General features: G+C 38.5%; 1 long non-coding RNA gene across 1 annotated transcript; it reads left to right on the forward strand.

Annotated features, from left to right (window-relative positions):
* Nucleotides 1-22990: 22990 nt before the first annotated feature.
* On the forward strand, nt 22991-23645 carry LOC133026147 (uncharacterized). The gene is made up of 3 exons (XR_009683174.1): nt 22991-23093; nt 23213-23306; nt 23398-23645. It is a non-coding gene; the product is annotated as an uncharacterized LOC133026147 (long non-coding RNA).
* The last annotated feature ends 305 nt before the right edge of the window (nt 23646-23950 follow it).

The raw sequence follows: 23950 nt of genomic DNA on the forward strand, positions 1-23950 counted from the left end.
AGGAGATGATTCTAGCGTGCAATTGTGCTGATGCCTTTTTATTTTGCTGATATTCTGAATAATTTAAGGCCCGTGCTAATTGTGTCGCCTGTTGGCCATTTTATCAGCGACCAGCACCAAAAAACCTTTCAACCGTATGTGATTCTCTAAATAAATAGTAGTCAAACATATGCAATGTATTTGTTTTTGTTTTAATATTGTGATAACAAAGTCTGGTTTAGTTTGTCAACATCTGTAACCACAAAAAACACCTGGATATGCTTAAAAGAACATGTTTTGCAAAATTACATGTTTAATTCATTCAAATTTGTTGCATTTATGTATTGATATTTTTGATACATTGTTTTTTCCTTTTGTGTTTTTATTCCTGCCATGTAAGGTGACTTCGAGTGCTCTGAAAGCCGTCTATAAATATAACATGTTATTTTTATTATTATAGTGTGTTGACAAAAAGAAATGCTGCATGGGACACATATTCTTCCCGTGGAACTTTTCAGTAAGTGTCATTATAATACACCTTTTGAATTCTGCTTCAATAAAGTAGAAAATATAAAAGAAGAGACCCCAGATGGATGCCTCATGACCTTCCATGGTCTCAAGGGAATCACGCTTCTGGACTCTCATACCTGGCGTCTGTTTCCCCGTCAGCCTGATTCTCTATGAACAAGTAAAGACCCAATGTGTATTTAATAAAGACAGAGCTGGTGAACTTTAAAGTCTCTGAACAGCTTGTGCAGCATTATCCAAGAGTTTTGTGATTATTGCTTCAGTCCAAATGGCTCATGTGCACTTCATTACCTTTAACACTTAGCCCACTAACAGCTGTTTAATTGTGAAAGCACGTATAGCCGTATGCCTTGTTGTCGAAGGAGTTGTTATAATAGGGTTGGTGGATGCTCAAAGTACCGGTGGAGAACATTCACACCAACACACACACTTTCATAACCATTGAGCTACAAATAGGAGATAGTGGGTGTATATTTACAGACTTTGTCATCAAACGCAAGTAAGTTGTTTGAATAAAAACTGATTTTATTAATATTAGACAAATGCTCATGTTAGGTTATAAATGGAACGGCAAACATTTGTTCAGTCTTATCGACTCCTCAAAGTGCTTTACATTTTAGTACTTATTCACACAGCACTTCTATATACTGCACCTTTTCTATGACACTGTTCTTACACTGTTAGCACGGCTGCCAGGGGCAGTTTGAGGTTCTGAATCCTAGGACATGGATGCGGACCAGAGGAGCCAGGAATTGAACCACTGACCTTCTGGTTACTGAATTATCCTGGCTATCTCCTGAGCTACAGCCACCAATAGACAAACAGACTTGCGTTGTTTGCGCAGATTTAAATTTGGACACTGGCCACAAATGTTGCAAGAGCTCATGAAATCATACTTTTACACTGCGCATGAAGCACAGTGTGCAAGCAGCTAATGCCAAGCAGAGAAAGAGAGAACTTTGTTTCCTTTGTGACAAATAGCCTGTTAGCAGAATGAACAGTGGAGGGAGAAAGGCTGATGCCCTTTAACCACACAGCGGCCTATAATTATATCTATAAGCATTGTGATCATTCATTTAAAATGATAAGTACCTACAAAGAACAATTCTCAATCCTAAATATATATCTCTGTTACACGTATTTCCTGAGTCCCCAAACCTTGGGCTTTGACCTTTTCATCTGTAGAGACCATTAACGCCTGACTTTATGGAGCCAGTTTCCATAAGCCCTTTTTGTCGGCCAATCAGCCAACTCCTCATTTAAGACCAGTTGGCTACTTATTATATCAATCTTTTATTCTAATGAAATAGCTTTGATTAACAAGTTCCAGTTTGCCATGTGTGAACATTTTACCAGCACTAGCCTCCACTTGGCTCTGTGTGTCGATACAGAAACTGTCTGTCTGAGGAGAGGTCATGTTAAAAAAAGCATTTGACAAATATTGGCAAAATATTTAATGCTAAAACACATTGGTATTTGCATTGATTGTACAGACAGGGAACGGCCTCATTAGACGTGCCACTTCAGAAAACACAGTGAGCATTAAAAAGTCCAATGGAGGCGCTGAATTCCCCAGATACTGCACACAGATGTTTATGGGCTTAATGAGTGAGTGAATGAATTATCTTTATTTACATTGCGCTTTTTACAGCAGAGTGATTTCCAAGACACATTACAAACACCCACGAAAACAGGCAATGGTGTCAACATTACAGGCCTCTGTCATGCATGTGAGGAAATTATAAACTATGCCAGAGCATCACATTGTAATTCAACACTGTTAAATTGTCTTCATTACTTGCTTTATTTTACCACTGAGAAATTATTGTCAGAGAAAGCAACCTTTTTATAATAAAACATATGTCATGGGACTTCCTGCAGCAACATGAACTGGATACTCAAGTGTATATTATTTATTTCCCACATGATATATTTTATCTCTTGTTAATTTTTTTGTTTTTTATTGCATTGCTTAATCTTCTACAGTTTTGGGCTCCTCCCCCCCAGATGTCTCCCCACTGGCTGTCTCCTCCATATCTTTGTGGAGGTTCCTGTTGAGATTCTTGTTTTGTTTTACTCATGAGTATAATAGAGCCTGATCAATTCATTGTTTGGCTGATATGAACAATGAGCCTTCCACAGACTCATCTCAGTCATGTTTGCTAATATGTGCCAATATAAAAGTTTTTTTAGATACTACTCATTGAAGAAAATGTGGATTTTTATATTGTTTCATTGGAAGTTATTTAATTTAATCAAGTTCTATATATTTTAAAAAATCTATAGATATTTATGATAGTGTATGGTTAAACTCGACCAATAATTTAACGTCATATCTGAATCACTCCCTTAGATTCTGTCTTTATAAATCACAGCAGTTTTCTCACAGATTTAATCTTGAGGAAACCATTATAACCTAAAATATGGTAAAGAAATGTATCCTCATTCCAAAGCCACTGGAGCCATCTGTTGGGCCGCTCACCTTGACCACAACACATCAGCCCATTGGTTCTTGAGCAACAGTATGCATTATATTACAGTATTATTAAAACTGGCTTGCCTATCGATTTATTATAATGACGTTCCATAGATTTTTATTCACCTTTGTAAGTGCGAACAATCTTTTCAAACGTCGAGGTTGCTGACTCCTCTCCAAAGCCACAGGAGCTGTCAATGTTTTGTCCAAGCTCTTGTTGCAGAAGTGATACAATCAAAGCCCCAGTTTTGTACATTTTTTCCCCCAAACTCTTCCCAGTTCAATAACTTTTTGATCTATTTTTCAATCTTCTTCATGTATTACAAACCAAACACGGCCCTCTCACTGCCACTTCAGACACAAGGATAGTGTACCTTGGGTAGAAAGAGAATTAACCTGAGCTAACATGAGGGAGAGTTTTACAAGCAGCTCTCTCCTTGTCTGTCTTTCTCTTATCTATCCCTCTCCGTGTCTTTTTGCTATCCATCTATCTATATATCTATGTATCTTTCCATATATCTATCTTCCCATCCATCCTTAAATTCATTTTTCTTTCATCCACCACATCTCTGCTGTACTCCTGTGCACGGTGTCTTGTTACCATAACAACCCACGAATCCTGTGCCCTTCAAAACAATTAGCATTCAACACTGTTCCTCCTGCCGACACAAACCACATCCACCTAACCTGATCCGACCGTCACAGTAGCTCATGGGGGGAAATATGTGTGGAAATATACCCGTCCCTCGTGTTTTCAGGGTGTGCAGGTCCACAGGCCAATATCGTATGCTCTGTGTACTAACAATACATCTGCCGAGCAAAGGTAGGGTCCAAAAAATAGACCTTGGCCACCTGCCCAATATAATCAAGCGTAATGAATGCAATGCTGTCATCAGAGTGGTGATTTCAGGCTGATCCTAGATGAATCAATGCCTGGAGCTCTGTCTCTGAGCGTTCGGAATACAAAAGTACAATGCTTAGAATTATGGCCTCTAATTGCTTTAATCCACCCTCCCTTTCCGGTGATATGACAAGCAGAGCGTTCTCACCTCTTCTAACGCTGCTCTTAATTGGGATGCATGGGGCACACTGCAGCCCGAAGGCAGTCGACATTTTATCTTTGATTCTCTCTGTCCCACAATGTAAACACAATGAGAAGGTCCCAACAGGTTTATCAGCTCACTCTGGCCTTTGAGTTGGGGGATAATTCAAGTCAATTTGTGAAACCTCTTTTCCACACAAAACCAAATTAAACAAAGGGTTTAGCTTTTATCAAGAAGAGCAATCTCTCTCTCTCTGTGTCTCAGACTGTTCATACATAAAATCAGAATCAAGTTGTGTCTCACGCTTGAAGGAAGTTTTCTATGTTATGCATATTTATGAAGTTATCGTACATCAAAATTCGCATCAGGAAAACAGTTCTGATTGAGAACAAAATACTGCCGTGTCATCTGTCTCATCACTGTTGGAAGAACATTTATATATATTTTTTATTTATTTAGAGCAGCTTGATATGGAGCTTTAAATGCGAGCAACAGATTTTGACACAAAGATCACTACTTATGTAGTAAAATAATTAATAAAATCAGTCTGATTATCCTCACAAAAATATTAAATATCTCCTAAATTGAATAATCAACACAGTTTTCCATAAACAATCAGACAAAGGAAATCATCCAGATACAGCCCTAGCCGAAGATTCTCTGAGATTCTCTGAAATTTCTCTGAGCTATGTGCGCTCTTATGGACCCAATGATGGAGCTGGCTGCTTCCATGTTTCCACAACAAGTACAATGCAGCAGTCGTAGTCCTCTCTCCTTATCCCAAGGTGAACGGGTGGGTTGAATTTACTTGCATTGCTTATGTAAGTACCACAAGTAAAAAAAATGATCGTGCGGCCAACTTGACTCAAAAAGGTTTTTTGTGATGTTAGTTTAAACGCAGCATAATGTGTTGCATAACAACATATATACAAGTTTGAGGCATTTTGTTCTACTTGAATTCTTAATCGTAACAAAGCCTCTAAATCAAGAAGTTGGTAAACATACATTGCTAAAAGATGATACTGCAACTCTTCTACTTAAGCTTTAAAAACAAGAATTGTTTCAAAAGTTGTAAAGTTTGCTAAGTTATCAATTATGAATAAAATTCCTTGTTAAATACATTTTGCATGATGTTATTTAACAGGATTCCCAGAAGGGATTATTTAAGTATAGCCTATAGTTTACACTTATTCATCACTGTAGCCGTGGGGGAACATACGGCGTCTTTCAGAAGTTTGTTGAAGACATTTTTTGAGGAGCAAAAAGCCCTTTTCTTAAAAAAAAAAAGAAGTGCAAAGCGAAAACAATTTTTTCAGTAATTTAATCATCAAACGTCTATTTTCTTCTGTTCTTATTTAGCCAATACACAAACATGACTTTGAACTTAAAGAATGATCTGTGTTGCTAATATTTAATCATAGTAATAGATAACTCAGACATACTCGAAATATAAGAACATAAATGTCACATTAAATTGCCGTTTGAGTAGAGAAACTGTTAGCTGATATGGCACTTCATTGGCATTTACATACTTTATAACTGGAGAAAAATACCCAAAGGTTTTTTTTCTCTCTGACCCTTTCATGTAGAAATTAGTGTGAGCTGTAAGGGCCTGACTGACAACACCCGCAAAAGGTTATCTCAGCCTTTTAACTTGTGTGAGGCAGACGAGGGAGAGGGGCATCATCAACAGACGCCCATTTGAAAGACTAAATACTGTGACAGAGAGTGCTCCCACAGGAACCGAGGGGACGCCACTGGCTTCTATCTGGTTTCAGGATCTGTTCAGCTGCACTGCACACATTGTTTTCAATCGAGTTAGCAGTTCAGAATAGATTCAATCAATTAAAGTGACATTGTTTCAGGCTGGCAGTCAAATGGAAATATTAAATCATCTTTCCAAGTTTCCCGGCACCGATACACCCCCACAGAGGGAGACCGTTTGCTTACTGAGAGTGATGCAGATTAATGCCCCTGAAACATCCTAATTGTCTAATGAACCTTTTTTATCGTGGAAAATTGTGTTGTGAGCTATAGAATCCCAGAAGACACGCCCAAAGTCAGATTCAAAGAGGGAAAAATAAACTAGGAAATGACTCCCGCTTTCTGCCGCAGTTTTCAAGCACACAAATGAGCATGTGGTGATTGATACAAAGAAAAAATGTTGTGTTTTACATCTCATTGGACCACAAATGCCATTAAAGCCCGGATGTACAGAATAATCATTGTAATGATAATAGTACATAGAGTATCCTCTTTCAGATTTCAGGGATTATACCTCTCACCTGTTATAGTTTAACACTTTTTTAAAAGTTTTTGAGACACTTTTCTTCCTGATGTCACTTTGTCAAAGAACTGAGCTGTCGCTGGTAGGTTGAATGCGATATATCAAGAAAACCTTTAGGGATTTTCTTCAACTTTGGTACAAATATTAACTTGGATGGATGCAATACCTCCCAAACACTCTAAATTAATCCTTTCACATTTGGCATAAATATTGACTCGGTCTCAGAGATAAGCTGACTTTATTTTGGTAGCCTAGGGTCAAGGCTAAAGGTCAGAGTGGTCCCACAATGTTAATGTCTTTCTTGACTGTGATATCTTAAGATCAGCTCGAGGGAATGTATTTTAGTTTGGTACAAACATTCACTTAGACTCAGAGATGAATTGATTCGATTTGGTGGCTGGCGGTCAAAGGTCAAGGTCACAGTGACCTCACGTTCCTGTGAATGTGATATATCAGGACTACCCGCAGGGAATTTCATTATATCTTGCTAAATTCACTTAGATTCATGGATGATCTGATTAGAATTTGGTGGTCAAAGGTCCCTGTGACCTCTCAAACCATATGTTTTGCCTTGTGAATGTAATAACTCAGGAACAAGGGAAATCTTTCAAATTTGGCACACATGTTCACTTGGACTCAGTGATTAACTGATTAGATTTCAGTGGTTGCAGGTTAAGGTCACAGTGGCCTTAAAAACATGTTTTTGCCTCTTGAAGGTCATATCTCAAGATCACCTGGAGACAATTTCATCAACATTTGATGAGTTGTCAGTTGGACTCAAAGATGTAGTGATTAGATTTCAGTGGTCACAGTGACTTTATAAAGTAGATCCCATATCTCCACCAAGGCCCAACAATCCCCTTCATTGAAATCAAGCCGCACCAAATTGCCCACACTCGTAGATATAATTCCTCTAAATATGCCTGTTTTCGTACATCAATATCTGTCCAAAATCAGGTGGAAATCAGTGTAATTAAAAAGACAAATTAAAATATGTTAAGAGATATCCTTGATCCACTTCTTTGTCCAGATTTACACCAACATTTCATGGCTCTCTCCTTGGTCCACCAAGTCTAAACAAAACTTTTTCAGTTTAGTTTTTGCATTAACAGACAAAAGGCTATAAAAACATAACCCTTCTTTTTGGCAGAGGTGACATATTAGAAATATACAGTACAAAAACTACAGATTGAATGCAACGTAGTAAATCACCTAACTTTCAGTCTTCTTTATCATTTGTGTAATTTCAGTTGGAGTTACACTTTCTACGAACAAAATGTCAGGGTTGTCTGACAGGTTTGTAAATACATATATCTGTATTCAGACACAAAGTAATGTTCAGATTGGGTTCCACAGTCGAGGAAGGAAAGTTACTAAGGATTGAGACTTGAGATGGACAAACACAGTTGTTGATATGACCTTGGGATTTGCAAAGAATAAGAAATATATAATCCTCACCCATTTTTTTTCTGTGTTTGTTGATTTGTTTTTTTTTAGGCGTGTGTTATATATTTATCAGACTGTGAGTTGCTCTCTGCCACCGTTGCAAACAGCAGGGATCTAAATCCTCCCCTGCCACCCACCCTTCTATCTCGAGCATCTTTAGCTGATTTGCCATATGGGGGTACTAACACCTGATATTCTGTGATAGTAGTGACCGCAGACACATAAATTGGTGTTTTAACCCCCTGAAAAGAGCTGCGATGGATTACATGGATTATTTGACAAAGCACCCGGCCGATCATTTTGACTCAAACTCAGCGCTGATTCATCAGTCTTGACACTCTTGGAGAAAAAGAGGAGGCGGATCTGGAGTATAACCTTTAGCCACTTCAGCACGGACACCTAAACAAAACAAATGACTGGACCTCGGAAATACTTGCTGTGTGTTCAGGAAAGAAAAGTTGAAAGACAGCGGTATGGCAAAACCACAATGAGGAGAATGATGGCTACAAGAGAGGCTTCATTTTTCACACAAGGACACAGAGGAGGGTTTTTAATTCTACTTGAGCAAAACCTCTTTTTGACACGCAGGCCTGTCTCTGTGGTCTCTGTCAGTTGTTGAGCTGCAGTTTGTCCAATTTACTGCAGAAACTTAAATAGCTATGGCAACTTGTAGTGTTTTGATATCAGCTAAATCACAGCTCTATGAAACAGGACTTTAATAACTGTTTGTTATTCAACAATTTATTCAATTTACAGCTTAAACTTGAATGTCACTCAGTGGAGCGCATACCTCTGCCAAGGCCCAACAGGCCCCTTAAACGCAATCCAGCTGCACCAAATGTCACACACTCATAGATCGCAGTTCCCTGAATGTGATCTTTTCTTTTTTTTATCCAGACCCATGAATTATTCCTAGGGAAAACTGAAAATGTAAAAATTACCCTGCAAGGTTAGAGAAAGAGAAGGTTAATTCCTGAATGCGACCCCTTATCCCACCCACATTTAATGGGTTCTTTCCTGACCAATACCACATCCAAGTTTCCTGGAAACCAGTTTAGATGTTTTGTAGAATCTTGCTTTTCAACAAACAAACATGCAAACAAACCAACAACGAAACAGACAGGTTGAAAACATAACCTCCTTGGCAAAGGTAATAATTTTGGAGGTGGGAGGTGGTTTAAGTATTACTGGATCACAAGGATACTGCAATTTAAATGTAACCATGTTTTATCATGATATTTTTATTTCACATTATATTCCTATCATGCTCTGGAGACAATCAATTGTAACAATTACACAATTAAATGCAAAATGAGGAATTCAATTAATGATGGCCAAGGGGTTTTAAAGCACAAAGCTTTAGATATATATTAAATAAAAATGCGCAAAAACAATATATTTTAAAGTAGAGTTGTATAGGTTTGACTGTGGGTACTGAGCCTTGATCAGCCGAGAAAGTCAAGCCTTTCACTACATTTCAGTTAGTTGTAAATGTCACACTCTCCATTGTTGTTCTCACAGTAATCAAAAACTTTCATGTGACATAGTGGAATCATTTCTTGCGCTTTGCTACTCTTTTCTTCCCTCTAATATAGATCATGTAATACTGACATGTGGTCACGTGCTCAGTGAGCTCACTACTTTCAATCAGAAACACCCTGTAGCATTCAAAAGCAATTAGAACATGTGGCAGTCAACGAAAAAAATAGATTTAATATCAAATGACTGGAAAAAGATGAATAATCATTGCATATGTCCTCACATGGACTAAAGTATGGCATTTACACAGACATGGCCTTTTCACAAACGAGTAGAAAATGCATTGTTCCCTGTTGTATATTTTTGCTGAACTTCTTTTATATAAGTGTGCAGTCATTAATTCAGTGTAGCCTGCTTTGCACTGTTATTTCTCTGCAGTGAGACATGACATGACCGTAAATAGAACATAGTTTTTTAGACTCAATGAGATCATCATGATGACTTTCAATAAAAAGCATATGTCTGTGACATTTACTGAAGATAAATATAACAGGATGTCATAAATTATTTAGCAAGTTTTTATTTACGATATGTACTACATGTAGTTTTGCTCCTACTCCTAAGAAGGGCTTGTAATGCATGGCAGTAAAACAAACAATTATTGTATATAATAATTTTAATGAATACCAATAAAATATAAGTCCAATAAATACATTGTTTATATGTTGTGCAAGCATAATGAGGAGGCATAACAATTAATTGGTTTTATATTCTAGCTTAAAAATATTGCAGCCACACACCTATCTAGCTTAAATACTATACATATATTTATTTATTCATAAACAACTTCTGTATTGCACATATTAATCTAAAGTCATTTTTAACAAGCTGACATTTCCCAGGTAAACAAAACATTTTCTTCACTATATCACATCCAATTTTTGAATTGAAAAACACAGCTCTCACACACACACACACACACACACACACACACACACACACACACACACACACACACACACACACACACACAACAAATCAGAGTAATGTTAAAATGGAACATCTTTTGACACATACATTCACACTCACACACACCATTGTTTTGGATGAGATTTCAATTTCTCTATTTGAGCTTCCCATCTGAATTCACACGCATGAGTCAGGTTTCAGTATTCATGATTTTTCATATACCAGGAAAGACTTAGCTCCTATTCCACATATTGCACTTTATGATAAAGCTCGGAGGCACATTGTCTCCTATCCTTTTATACTAACCCATTCCAAAGTGAATCCATTCTTAAGTCAAACTCAAAGTATAACCATGTCAAATTTAATGGCATATCTACTTATGCCATAGACGTGCTCCTAATTCACATAAAGCTCATCATTTGTCTGTCTTTTTGATAACTAAGGGGGCAGAGCATTTAATGCATTTAAGGGGGCATTAAGGACAGAACAGGTTAAGTGAACTGACCATACTTTTTATTTAGAGACAACAAGCCACGGGCCAATGAGACCCATGGTCAGAAGCCTCTTACACCAAGGGCTAATAAATGGTCTTTAAAAATACACTTGCCAGTAGTTATGTTTATGAAGTACACCTCCAAGTATCACTAAGATGCTCTGCATTGGGTTTTAATAATGTTATTGAATCATTTATAAATAGGCCAGAGCAGTATTCTTCCAGTACTCTCCCCAACCAACCAGGTTCCACGTTATTCAAACATAAGAAGTAGAAAAAAATACAAACTCTTAACTATTACAATAGTTTCACAGCTCAGAGCTGGAGTCGAGTGCAAATGCTCAGCTCAAATATATCATGAAATGACGAAACAGAAAGATGATGTTGGATTATCCTGCAATTTAGCATTTTTAGTAATTGCACCATTAAATAAATAGTTAGTTATTGATTCTAAGGTTTATGTACCAACAACATTAATGAGGATTTTATTCAATATCAAGGTAATGAAAATCATCAGTTTCCATTTTTGGTTCAATTAAATATTCATAGTCAATGGTTTTATAAAATAACAAAATTTTCTGTTCATATGGTATTGGCTACTCTTTTTGCTTGTTTTTGTTTTCTAATTCTACTTCCCATTAATTTCTCTGTACATTTTACATGTACATACTCTCATATGTCACTCATGCTAATACACCTTCCACTCTGATAATTGGCCCAACAACTGTGTTGAATTTGACCTCCGACCCAGAGCTGTGTTGTTAGAGCAGTAGGTCCTGGTCCCGTCTCTCAAGCCTAATTGGTCTCATCTTCATCCGCGTCTTTGGGAAAGAGTGACCTCGATATTAAAGGACAAACCAACCGAGTTAGATTTGACGTAGACAAGTGCTTATAGGACTCTGTTGTATTTACAGGGGCCAGCTCGGCTGTGACAGGAGGTATATGGGGCCTTTTCCTTGTGCGCCCATATCATCTTAAGCTTGTGTGGGACTTTTACTGACCACACTCCCAGATAAGCGATGAACTGTCTTCCATTTGCAGAGCTGGAAGAGGTTGCTGGGAGCAACAGCACTTGTGCTGCTGTGTTTAGCGAGCATGGATGGATAGATAGCCTTTCAGTCCATTGTCATGTGTAATCAACCACAGTCGATTATGCAACGGTCCATTACACACAGCTGGATTACAGTGCATACTTCATGTGTCCTTGGCTGCATTCACGCATGTACTTAAAGCCATCCAGTTATGAACACTTTGACTTTGTAATGCAGAAAGTGAGGAGGGATCCAGAACTGATGAGTGATTGATACAGACACTGTTGTTTTGTTTCCACTCTTTGAAAGTTGTAACTCTATTGTGATGTTATTGTGTAATGTGTTATAACACCCCTCAGTCTTACCACAAAAGAAGTGACTGGCGGTATCTTTTCATGATTATGACAGCTAGATTCTTGTTGTGATAGATTTTCTTCTTAACAAAAGGCAAGGCCAGCTAATTTCTTCCTTTGCTGTGTCTGGAGATAAATCAAGCGCAGTTTAGTTCCTAATTGACTGAGCACAAGAGCAAAGTCTGAAGCATCTCCTTTTCTTTTTCCTGATAGTGTTGGTCTCATTAATCACACGATTAATAAGGCCAGATTAGTTTCCCAACCACAGACAGGGATCATTTTTCAATCCACCAATTAGTCTATGTCTTCCAAAATGTCATGTATTTTAGAGCACAGTGCCATCTTATGACTGTATTAACAGCTCCAGCTCCCACGGGGCTTTTGACAGGGAGGCTATGTCAAAGACGCATGCAAAGCTGTAGTTGTCAAATGCTTAAAAACCAGCACTTGTTAAATCTTTGTTAAACTATGGAGGTGTTCCCATGAGCTCAATAGTACGGCATCATGTTTCAGCTTTTCATAAAGAGTTTATGAATGGAAGATGTTCTCTGTGTGTACTCTGGAAGTTGCAAAAGTCAAATTGTGGACTAAGGGGTTTGTATAAAAAATGCTATTTAAACAGTATCATTATTATTGTTATTGTCTTAAATATATATACATATTTCTTTCTTTTGAATGCAACAAACTTATCTCCTAATGCGACTTGAAAAACAGTGATGCCCCTGCTATTATCAGCCTGTTCCCACTGTTCTCTCAGTTGTTGTGCAGACTCAACAGTTCTTTCTTCTTACTGGTTAACTTCAAACGTGAGACCTTGGAAGAACCAAAACCCAGGGGCAGAAAGTGCTAATAAGTCTTAAGTAAAAAAAACTCACTAAAACATGATAAAGATTCCCCAGATGCTGTAAACTTCTGGATCCGGGCTCACCAGGTAACAATGGCTGGCCCACCGCTGCAATCCGTAATTAGTAATCGTTGCTACTTATCCGCTCTGTAGTGAGGCTGGTGCTAGATGTCCGACTTTAACAAAGAAGTGGGCAATGCTTCTTTGTGCGGGCGTGCATGTGTGCATGCGTGCGTGTGTGTGGCACAAGTGATTATGTGTAACTTAGTAACTGTGGTATTCTTTCACTGCTCTCAGTCTTGAACTTCTGTTTTTTCCTGTAGCAATTAGATTAGATTATGTTTTTTAAATTAATATATATATATATATATATACTCTAAGTGTCATATACTCTAAGTGTCATATATATATATATATGACACTTAGAGTAGGTAGATGTCTGATCCATTTTTATTTAATAGAGAAGGAAACAAAGACATTTTGTATTAATACACATAAAATGAGTGTGTGATGTGAAAGGTGCCACTCGAAGTGACAATGTCGCAGATCCGCCAACTGTGCAGGTCTTTGGAGGTTTGAGGTGTCTTTCAGCGCATTACTTCTTTAAAATGTATAGTTTTATTCACTCTCCACTTCCACCAGTCTTCTTTTCAGATTCAGGAGGATGTTTTCATTGGAAAAACCTTCAACAAAGACATATATTCCACTCAGGAGTCGAAGGAGGCCAAAAAGGGGAGTGAATATTCGACCAGTTTTCCATATATTTACTTATTTGGCCTGTGATGGCCATACATTGATTTTATTTTTTATTAACTATTTCAAAATATTATTAGTTAAATCATTTTGATGGCAGATTGACGGTTCACCAACCCATCATTGTTCCTTTCAAACAGAAATGATATGCAGGTTTATCGTATAGAGGGGGAAGTGAGTTCTCATCACACGGGTCACGCAGCCCACTGCCGGGTATGACCTGACACTCTTAGAGCTGTCCACTTGGCAAACAGGATATCAACTTAGAAGGCGGTAATAGGTCTCATAGTCTTTAGAGCAGGGGTGTCAAACTCATTTTTGTTATGGGGCCACATACTGCCCACTTTGATCTCAAGTGGGCCAGACCAGTAAAGTCATAGCATAATAGCCTCGTACCCCCCCCCCGTTTTTTTCACCGCCGCCACCACACCCCTCTGCCCTGGATTACGTTGCGTCGGACCCTTCTTGGAACACGGACCTAGGAGTCTATCACACGCATTGAAAGTGAAAGGTGAGGGCCGGCGCGCGCCGGCTGAGGTGGGATTCCAGCCCGCTGGGGCTCCGTGCACACCACTGCGTACACCCTGAACCACTTTGCGTACCCCGTACGTTTGGGAACCGATGGTCTATGGCAGGGGTCACCAACCTTTTTGAAACTGAGAACTACTTCGAAGGTACTGAGTAGTACGAAGGGCTACTTGTTTGATACAAACTTCCTGAATAACAAAGTTGCAAAGATCACATTTTAATAATACTAATAATATTTGTGAAGAGAATGTCTGATCACATCAATTTAAATTATTTCTCGCAATAATCATTAACAATGATTTCCACAACAATAATGGTAGGAAACAGATATATTAAAACAGGCTTTATTTTTTTGTTAAGCTGTTTCAACTTTGCTTAAATTCAACCTTATTAAAGTACTTTTGGTGCTATTTGTCACTACATTCCTCCATCAATCTGTACTTTTTCAAAAATAGAGAAACAATAAATTAAATTAGAATCACTTTGTTACAACGATGATGAAGTTCAACCAAAAATAACAAATGCTTGTGACTGGGGTGTAATGTTTCTAAGTGTCTTCTTAATTTGTTGGGTCTTATACTGTCAGCTGCCAGAGTTTTAGACCTAAAATATACCTTTATTATTTAAAATTAAATTAAAAAAATATATATATATTTTTTTTTTTTTTTTTTTTTAAATTTCGAGCAAGCCTTGCATCCGGCGGGCCAAGCTGGACCCCCTGGCGGGCCGTATCCTGCTTGCGGGCCGTAGGTTTGACACCCCTGCTTTAGAGCTTGTTTTTGCGGCTTTCAAGTGGCCAACACAACCAGTTATACAGGTTAAGTAAAACAGCTGCAGTTTGTAACTTCAAATAAAATAAGTATTTGAAACAACCGTAAACCCACAAATCAACACTCACAAAATAACACCACGGTTCCCTCGGTTGGACGCGATACATTTCAAACATGTCACAGTGTACTTGTTGCTTAAACATTATCCCACAAACTTATATCTGTGTGGATTATTCAGCAGCTATCAGGACACACTACAATCACTCTAGTTGTAGTACAGCCCTGCTCTGTCACCATCAGGCAAATGTGATAAATTCAGAGCATCATCTGTCCCATAGAGTAGATCAGCTACAGCCTTGTCAAACCATGAATCTGGTTCCCTGAGTTTGGCTTTGGTAATCACGTATTTTGCCATCGTTAACAACTGAGTGGCTTCCATGTACTGCGTGTTGTGTGACTGACTTTCAGTGTGCAGGCCGTCTTGAACTCAGCTTGTTTTCTTAACTCTGAAATAAAAATAGACTGCAGTAGTGCCTCTGGTTTTGGAGTGCTGGATGTGATTTGCAATCAGGCTGAATGGTGCTGGATTTCTCTCACACAAACAGTTTTTTATGATTGCTGCTAATGAAGCATGACTTAGAACCTTGAATATAAATACAAAATGGGACAAGCCCTAGATTCAAATTGCAGCATGTTTGGGATTCAAAAGCCCGGAACATCACTTTCTTCAAAAGCCACACACTGACGGAGCTGCGATTCCTGACATGTTCTGGACAAGCTCCTGGGTCGTGCTCTCTCTCCCATACGAGAGGAAGTAGTCCATGTGGGGGCATGGACAGCGGAACTTGGAACAGACAGCTTAGTCAGTGGCCAAGACCAAGTTTCAGAGAACACTTGTCCACAGCTTAAATATATCGCTGGGAACACCCAACGATCTGCTTGAAATCTCACCGTTTGTTGTCTGACCTTTTTTTGTCAAAATGTGTTCAGCATTGCCTCAAAACATATAGAACATGATCCATGCCTTTATCTCTTCACACCTGGATTACGCCATTTTCTTGTCTAAGTGATTCTGGGAAGCGTTTTTTTCGGAATGCAGCATCCTTGCTATTGACAAACACTTAAGGGAGAGAGCAGACTGTCTTCCCATACACTTCAGAGCTCGGGGTAAGATTCTCTTGATCACATCAAAGCTCTCCATGGCATCCATCACATATCTATACCACTGATCTTCTCAGGGTCGCGTGGGGGATGGAGCCAATCCCAGCGGACATTGGGTGAGAAGCGGGGTACATCCTGGATACTTTGCTACGCAATCTCAGGGCCATCACTGCTAATTACTGCACAATCGCCCTTCATGGCATTAGACCTCATTATACGTCAGAACTTTTAGCTTGAATGTTGGACCAAGGCTTCAACAAGACTTTCAGCTTCAATGTTATGGGATGGCCTCCCCATCACTCTCAAGTCCTTTTCACACTTCCACCTGTGCAGGCTGCTCTTTTTACATTACTGTTTCTTATACCTTTTGGTTTATCTTGACTTTTATCTTTGTGTTTAGTTTTGCTTTCAGTATTGTTTTATTGCTGAGTATTATGTATTTCTATAATTAACCGTACGTCACTTGGTAACTGCTGTTTTAAAATGTGTAATAAAAGTTTGTTGTAATTTATTAGAGAAACCAAATCAAAGGAGAGAGATGCTTTCTTGCTGACAAATGTCATTCTCTTTGCACTAATGACTTGTGCAGTCGAACAGGCTTGAATGATATATTGTGTTTATAAACATCAGAAATTCACAATCAAGGGGAAGGCTATAGGTGTTTGATTAAGTGTGATGATTTGGCGCCTGCTTTATAAAGCCAACTGGTCCCAGGAGAGCATTAAAAAGCCTTACATAAAAGGGGTCACTGGTTTAATCTGAAGAATTGACAGCTTTATTAAAACCACGATGTAATAAGGCCAGGACTTGTCCATGTTAGATTTACAGGGCAGTTTTAATAAGCAGCTTCCTGGCTGCGGACATTCTTTCCGACACAAATATGAATGGCTTGGTCTTTGGTAAGGTCAGAAAATATAGAAACATTCATTTTGTTACCCAAATTAATTTGGAATTGTATTTTCCTTCTAAAAATAGAGCACAGGTTCACTTGCAGACTTGGATGTTGCATGTTTCCTCAGGTTTATCTATTCATACATTTTTTGCAGTGACCAGTTGTTACCATATATTTTTTCTATTTTTTCGGGAGATGTGCTGTGGCTGAAAACTGGAGGAGCAGTTCTGTATCCCCTGAAAGTGAAGTGGCACCTCTGTGATGCAAATTTTTTTCTTACTTTTTTATTAAAAGGACTTTGCCAATTACATAAATGGCTAAAATCTAGGGTTAAATAAAGCATTCCAATCAGAGAAGAAAGATATAAGAACTAAGAATGTAAGAAACAGACATTTAAATAAAGATAAGGGGTTATCTTCTCCTGTTTGATGTCCTTAAGACTGCCTTGAAAGACATGGAGCTCTGCTCCTCAACTCCTCAATGTCTTTCAAGCCTTTTGAAAGGATCTGCCAGAAAGCAGCTAAGGGTTTCTAGTTCAGCTCAAGCTTCAAGATTTCAGGGTCCCTCATTTGAACTCGATAGTATCTTATCAGGTCAACACCCATGTCTATCAGACCCCATGCTCACAGTTTGTAACGCAGAAGCACTTATTATAATTTTGACATCTCCAAACCCGTGTGAAAAAATGACCTGGACAACCTCCTCAGGGTTATTTTGAGACAGCTTCCTGCAGAGTCCCAGACGACAGTAAACTGTTTTCATGGACTATTCTCCATATGGCTACAGGTTAATGGGGTCAGAGAGTGAGGTTTTAACACAATACCTGATATTTATAGCTGCTAAGAAATTAAGCAGTCTTCAAAAAACAATTGGAGACATTTACACTTTTTAAAATATCAAATTAATTTCACAGCCCTCCTTTTGTGGATCATGAAGTTCATGCTGCAGTGAATAAATCTGAGCCGGAGACCTTCTCTTCAACATGTTTATTGTTGTTTTAAATCTATCCATCGTTTTTTCTTTTTTCTTTCTTTCTTTCTTTTTTTTTTGAGTCTTTCTTCTTGAGGATCTGAACCCTGTTTGTGCTCGATAAATTGAACTGGGGAAGAGTTGAAAGGAGGTATCGGATTATATGATAGCTTTCATATCCCAAGGGAAATCAAACCATTCTGGTGGATCAGCCATTGTGAGAGCAGCGTGCCTTGTAGTCCGCCACACACCGAAGAAAAACTGAGCTTTTACCTTGAGGAAGCTCTTTTTCCTGTGGCTCCAGCAGAAGTTACGATGAAAAAAAGACCTTGACTCAAGTGCAAGGGAAAACACAACGTGCATTATGTATGATGGCTGCTTTCCGAACCATTTTTGGTTCAAGGATTAAGACAAACAGATCCCCCCCCCCCCCCCGTTTAGTCATCTAACCACCAACATGCTTGTTTAAATAATCCACCTTTACAGTACACAGACCTTTTATAATATTATCAGCAAGAGTGAGGTTGTGAAACTATCATAGCTATTGTGGTCGGTTGCTACAGTTCTCTTCTGGCTCAGCTAGAGAATTACAACTGGGAAGTGACTGATTAATCATCTGATGTTATCAGCCACTCCCTAATGAAAACAAGCTCCATCTTCTCCAGATCATTTAACTCATTTCAGTCCGCCTCTGTCTCTCTGTGAATATTGACATTTTTTATAGCAGTAAAATAAGACGCTTGTCTGATTCAGCAATTTCCCTCACATACATATCAGTGATCATCACAGCAGCAGGGCTGACGCTGCTGGACATTAATTGCATCATGGAGACATATCAGTACTGACCAAAGTGATAACACTGTGTAATCCTGAAAATGGACGGCACGGATGGAGTGTTGTATTTGTATCATTTCCCTGCAAGGGGTCATAATATTTTGAGATCAAGAGAAAACCCAATGGATTTGTTTCAGGGAACAGATTGCTGGGTGTGCTGAAAGTATCTTGGCCTCCCTCCAGTTAGATGATTATGTTTCATTCATTTGTCCATAATCCACCGCTTATTGGTTTCCAACCAAATACTGAAAATAATGCATCTTATACTAAAACTGTACTCCAGAATTTTTTTTCTTTAAACTCAATCGTACCTTGACCAACTAGAGTATATATTTGTATACATAATTTCCTTAATGTTATGTCACTAGGGGACAAAGATGGATATTAATAAGCATAATGTGCATTAAACAGTTTAGTGTATATCAATAAACTAATTTTAATATCACAAAGATTCTTCATCTTTGAAGATTGGAGGGAGTAATGATGAGTTATCCCTTGAATGATTACTCCTTTCTTTGGATTTTCACCTAACAAAGATGAGTGCAAAACTTTAACCTTGTACACGCTCACACAAACCTTGCCCTTGTGTGTTGGGAGTTATGACGCATGCATATCTGATAGACCAGTGTTTGTCTAATTTATCTAACTTGATAATAACATCTGTTCCCCTCATCCCACCTCGTCTATAAATTGCAACACTCATTACATAGTTATTAATATTTAAGACTATTCTATAAATCCTGAGGCATGTTGTGCTTTAGGCTGATTAATATTCAGTGGATAATTACATAGGATTGTTACGGCTCTTCATTGTTCTCTATGAAAAAAGTTCAGCACAGTATATTTACTTGCAGCCCAGCCAAAGATGCAGACGTGTTTGAAATTGCTTTTGGAGGAACTAAATCAAAGTCCACTGTCGCTTTACATTTGACCCTGGATGTCTCTTGTAGTAAGTATTCATTTTAGTCTAGCACCTGTATATATCCTGATTATAATTTACCCAGTCTCTCCCTGTTTCCAATTTAATGGGTGTAATGTCTGATTAGGGGGATGAAATTAGCTATCTAAGTTAATTTAGCTTACATCTTCTTAGAAATCTAATAATGGAGAATTAAATGGTATATTTAATGGTGGGTGACATAACAGCCCCAAAAGTGAAGCGAAATAATCTTTATCTCTCTCTCTTAGTGGCTGGCTGCAGTACGTCCAGCTTGCTCCATGTTAGAAGATGGGACATGGAATCAACTAAAAAGTCAAAATATACCAAATCAAATACATTTTTCTCCAAGATGGTTTCTGTCATTTTTCAGGTATGTTAGGTAATTAGTTATTTCATGCCAACATGACTGACAGCTGAGACTTGCAATATTTTATTAATGTGTATGGACAGGACTTTAAAATCCTGTCTCCACTCCACAATATTTACTGCGCAGTCTCTGGCTCAAAATGACCTCAAAAGAACAAAATGGCAGCATCCGTAGCCGAAACATTTTGTCTTTATTTCTTCAAATGTACATGCTCAGTCTGAAGCTGTAATGCAGCAACGCTTTAAGGTTGGTCCCTTTGTCTTTAGTGACACTTGACAAAATGTACCGACATTACTGACAAATAAAATTTTGCTCAATCCATACAAGTTTTTAAAACAACTAATTTGAAGTCAGATCGCATCTGATGCATGAGGGTGAATTTTACAGATTATCTACCCATGAATCACCAGGGCATGCACAGTGCACACTGAGATTAGAGCATAATGATGCATCACACACTTCACAACAAGATTATCTCGACAGAGCCAGCTATACGCTCTTCCTTTAGCTTCCTCTCTCCGACACACTTATATCTCTGGTACACACATTCCTAATCTTTCAGTTATACACAAACACACTCTCCATATTCTTAGGATTTGTCTTGGAAGAAATGTTGGCCTAAACAATTACTGCCAAATATGTAGCGCAGCTGATAGAAATGAACGAGCACAGATTCTCGTAAATGTTGAACTAGAGAGGTATTTTTTGAAGTATGGAGCTACATCTATACCTTAGAATATTCTTCCTAAACAGCAGTGATGTGGGATGAAATAAACAGATCATAAACAAAGAGAAAATCAGGTTTTGTAGCAGCTTTGTCGCCACAACGTACAGACGTTTGCTCCTCATTCATGTGTCAGGATGTGACATTGATAAAGATCAATCAATCACTCAATCAATCCAACGTTATTTATAAAGCACCTTTGCGCAGGTTAGTGCACTTTGAAGTGCTTCACATATGATTGACAGTATGATAATAAGAGAGAAACACAATCTAACAAGTGCGAAAAGAAACAACAATCTAAACCAATTAGAGACTAATTGCCCAGTAATATGGAGGTTAAAAAGAAATAAAGATGATGTTCTGGAATGGTCTCACAACATTTTTATGTCATAAATGCTGATGAAGTTCAACATTACATATTAGCATGTGAGTGTTTCTCCTGCACAGTGCTCTTTAAGGTGTGAATATAATTATGTCAAAAAATAATTTTAATGGTTGATCTATAAATAATCTTTTCTTTAAATATAAAAAAATAAATGTGTTGTAGAAACATAGAAATTTGTGTCTGAGGCATCTATTTGAATCAGCACCATTGTCGTGCATCACCGCTGTTACTTTAAATGTGTTCTCTGCCAAATATTCAGTCAATAACAATCTTTCAAAGACAGAATATCCTAACTGTTATTTCACACACCTATAATAAAATGGCATATGTTACACTGCATGAAAAGAAGCGTTTGTGTCAATCTGTGTCGCAGAGAAGTGTTGGCACATCCTTCGGTTAACGACTTTCACACGTATCTGCAGGCAGCAAAGGAAACGCTCAGGGTTCCTGCAGTTGTCAAGCCTGTGAGCTGTTGAGATTTGACCCCCCCTGCTCCAACTCCTAGAGGACGCTTTCACATGCAAATGACAATGCTCTGAGCTTCACAAATGCAAATCAGTTTCCCTGAGAGCAGATAACACCAATGTGTAAGAGGCACCAACAAACTATCTGGCTGAGTAAACCAGGCTTAAAATAAATATTAAACCTGAAATTTTAAACCACACCTCTACCAGCAAATAAATGATGCTGGGTATGATCATCTGTGTCCTGTAAGCTCCAAACTTCTACTGGCTTTCCATAAAAATATCTGTCCTCCCAAAATACTGGCATCAAATTCACATGTCAATGGCAAACTAAGCTGTTCCATGAATTATAAATGGTACCTTTTCACCACTACTTTCAAAATTGCTATGAAACATTCATTGATTTAATGATTTAATAATAAAAATAGTAATATTTAATCCCCCATGGACTGCACAGTGACAAAACACAGCAGCCGGCTGTTTGGATACAACATACATCTCCACTCAGTTTGATTATTATTTTAAATATAAAGGAGACACAATATAGAGCTTAAATTCCTTCATAATTTGAACTTCAATTGTCTAATTGTTGTTATTAAACTTTCTCAGTATTCCATTAAAACAGTCAACACTTTTATCCAAAGCGACTTACGATAAGTGCATTCAACTATAAGGTTACGAACACAGAACAGCGTGAATCATGTGTGTAAATGTACTAAACACCACAAAAAATAAACCTGGCCTCAGTCAAATACTTATCCCATATGAATTAACCGCTGCTCACGTCACCCGCTCGCGTCATCAGCTGATGGACTCGTCCAATCAGAGCCTCGTAAACGCCGTGCAGCAGCGTCGAGTGTCCCGCAGACAGGAAGCGGGTCGTGTTTAGCTTGTCCCGTACGAGTGACTCTGTCTTCGGGGTAAATAACTTGCTGAAGTCGACACGACGCTTTTCCCTGGAGGAGAAGATGAGTGCGTGTGGAGGCAGAGCCGCGGGCCCGGTGTGGACGAGTCGAGGCGGAGAAGACGGATGCACAGTCCCTGAGTTACGGTGAGCTAGAGCCGCCATGCTAACCACTAAGCTAACCCTACATCTGAAAGCATGTCCGCCACTCTTTGGGATAGCGAAAAAGTTGCTTAAATACGAATACAGCATCGAGTGCTGGAGCAGATCTAGTGCATGTGTAAATATGTATGAATTACTTAGATGTAACAGTTTGTTCTCGTTAAGTTTTTTCATCAACGTGACTTTTTTCTGTATGTTTTCACAGCCTCACCCCCCCCCCCCCCCACACACACACACACACACAAACAAAGAGGCGTTAGGCTGAGACGCTGAAAGTCCGGATTTAAAGTGCAGAAAATGAAGCCATTGAATGTAAGTAACTGTTTATGAATTGTTTTGGTGTTTTTTTGCTGTGGATCTTCCAACGGTGATGCAGCGCGGCTATTTCCGTTTATTAATAATAAAGTCATGTTACATGTGTTGTTTTCCAGCTGCCTGTCCATGACGTACAAAGACACACTATGAGCCAGTATGATCCGACCAGACCTTACATCAGCATTGAGGAGTTGTCGGAGAAGAAAGAGGGTAAGGTTATATTCATTAAATAATTTTCCAGTTACATGTAAAGGTGTATGTTGTAATTGAACTGTGCTAATTTTACTGAATGTGTTTACAGCTGATTGAAGCGGGACAGATGACATGGATCCATCCTTCCACAGCCAGGAGTGCACCGACCTGTGTCCCACACTTCATATAAGACTGGAAGCTACACTGATCTCACAGCTACACACCACAGACGTCTACACACTGGAGAAGAGTCCCACAAAGAAGTCATGACCCAGAGGCTGCAGAGAAACATTTCAAGCCTCATCTGAGTTTTTGTACAATATTTTTGCTGTATGTAAATAAAGCTTTCACTCCACATATACCTTGTTCACATTTGTTCCCTGTACAATATGTTCACCTATAACATCAAGCATCACATGAATGTTTAGTTTTAATTAACTGCAGTGCTTTAGGTAAAGGCTTACTTATAAATAATAATAAATATTAATATATACATTTTTATTATAAATATTGTGTGGGAGGGGCTTACCCCACGTGCGGAATGCTGTGACCCCACGTGTGCACTGCAATGACCCATAAGGTGACCAATAGCAACACTTCTACCAACCAATCACGAGTGACATTAGTTTCAAGGGTCTGTGGTTTCCTCCAATGGTGAGTAG

This window comes from Limanda limanda, chromosome 2, assembly GCF_963576545.1.
Source record: "Limanda limanda chromosome 2, fLimLim1.1, whole genome shotgun sequence".
NCBI lineage: Eukaryota > Metazoa > Chordata > Actinopteri > Pleuronectiformes > Pleuronectidae > Limanda > Limanda limanda.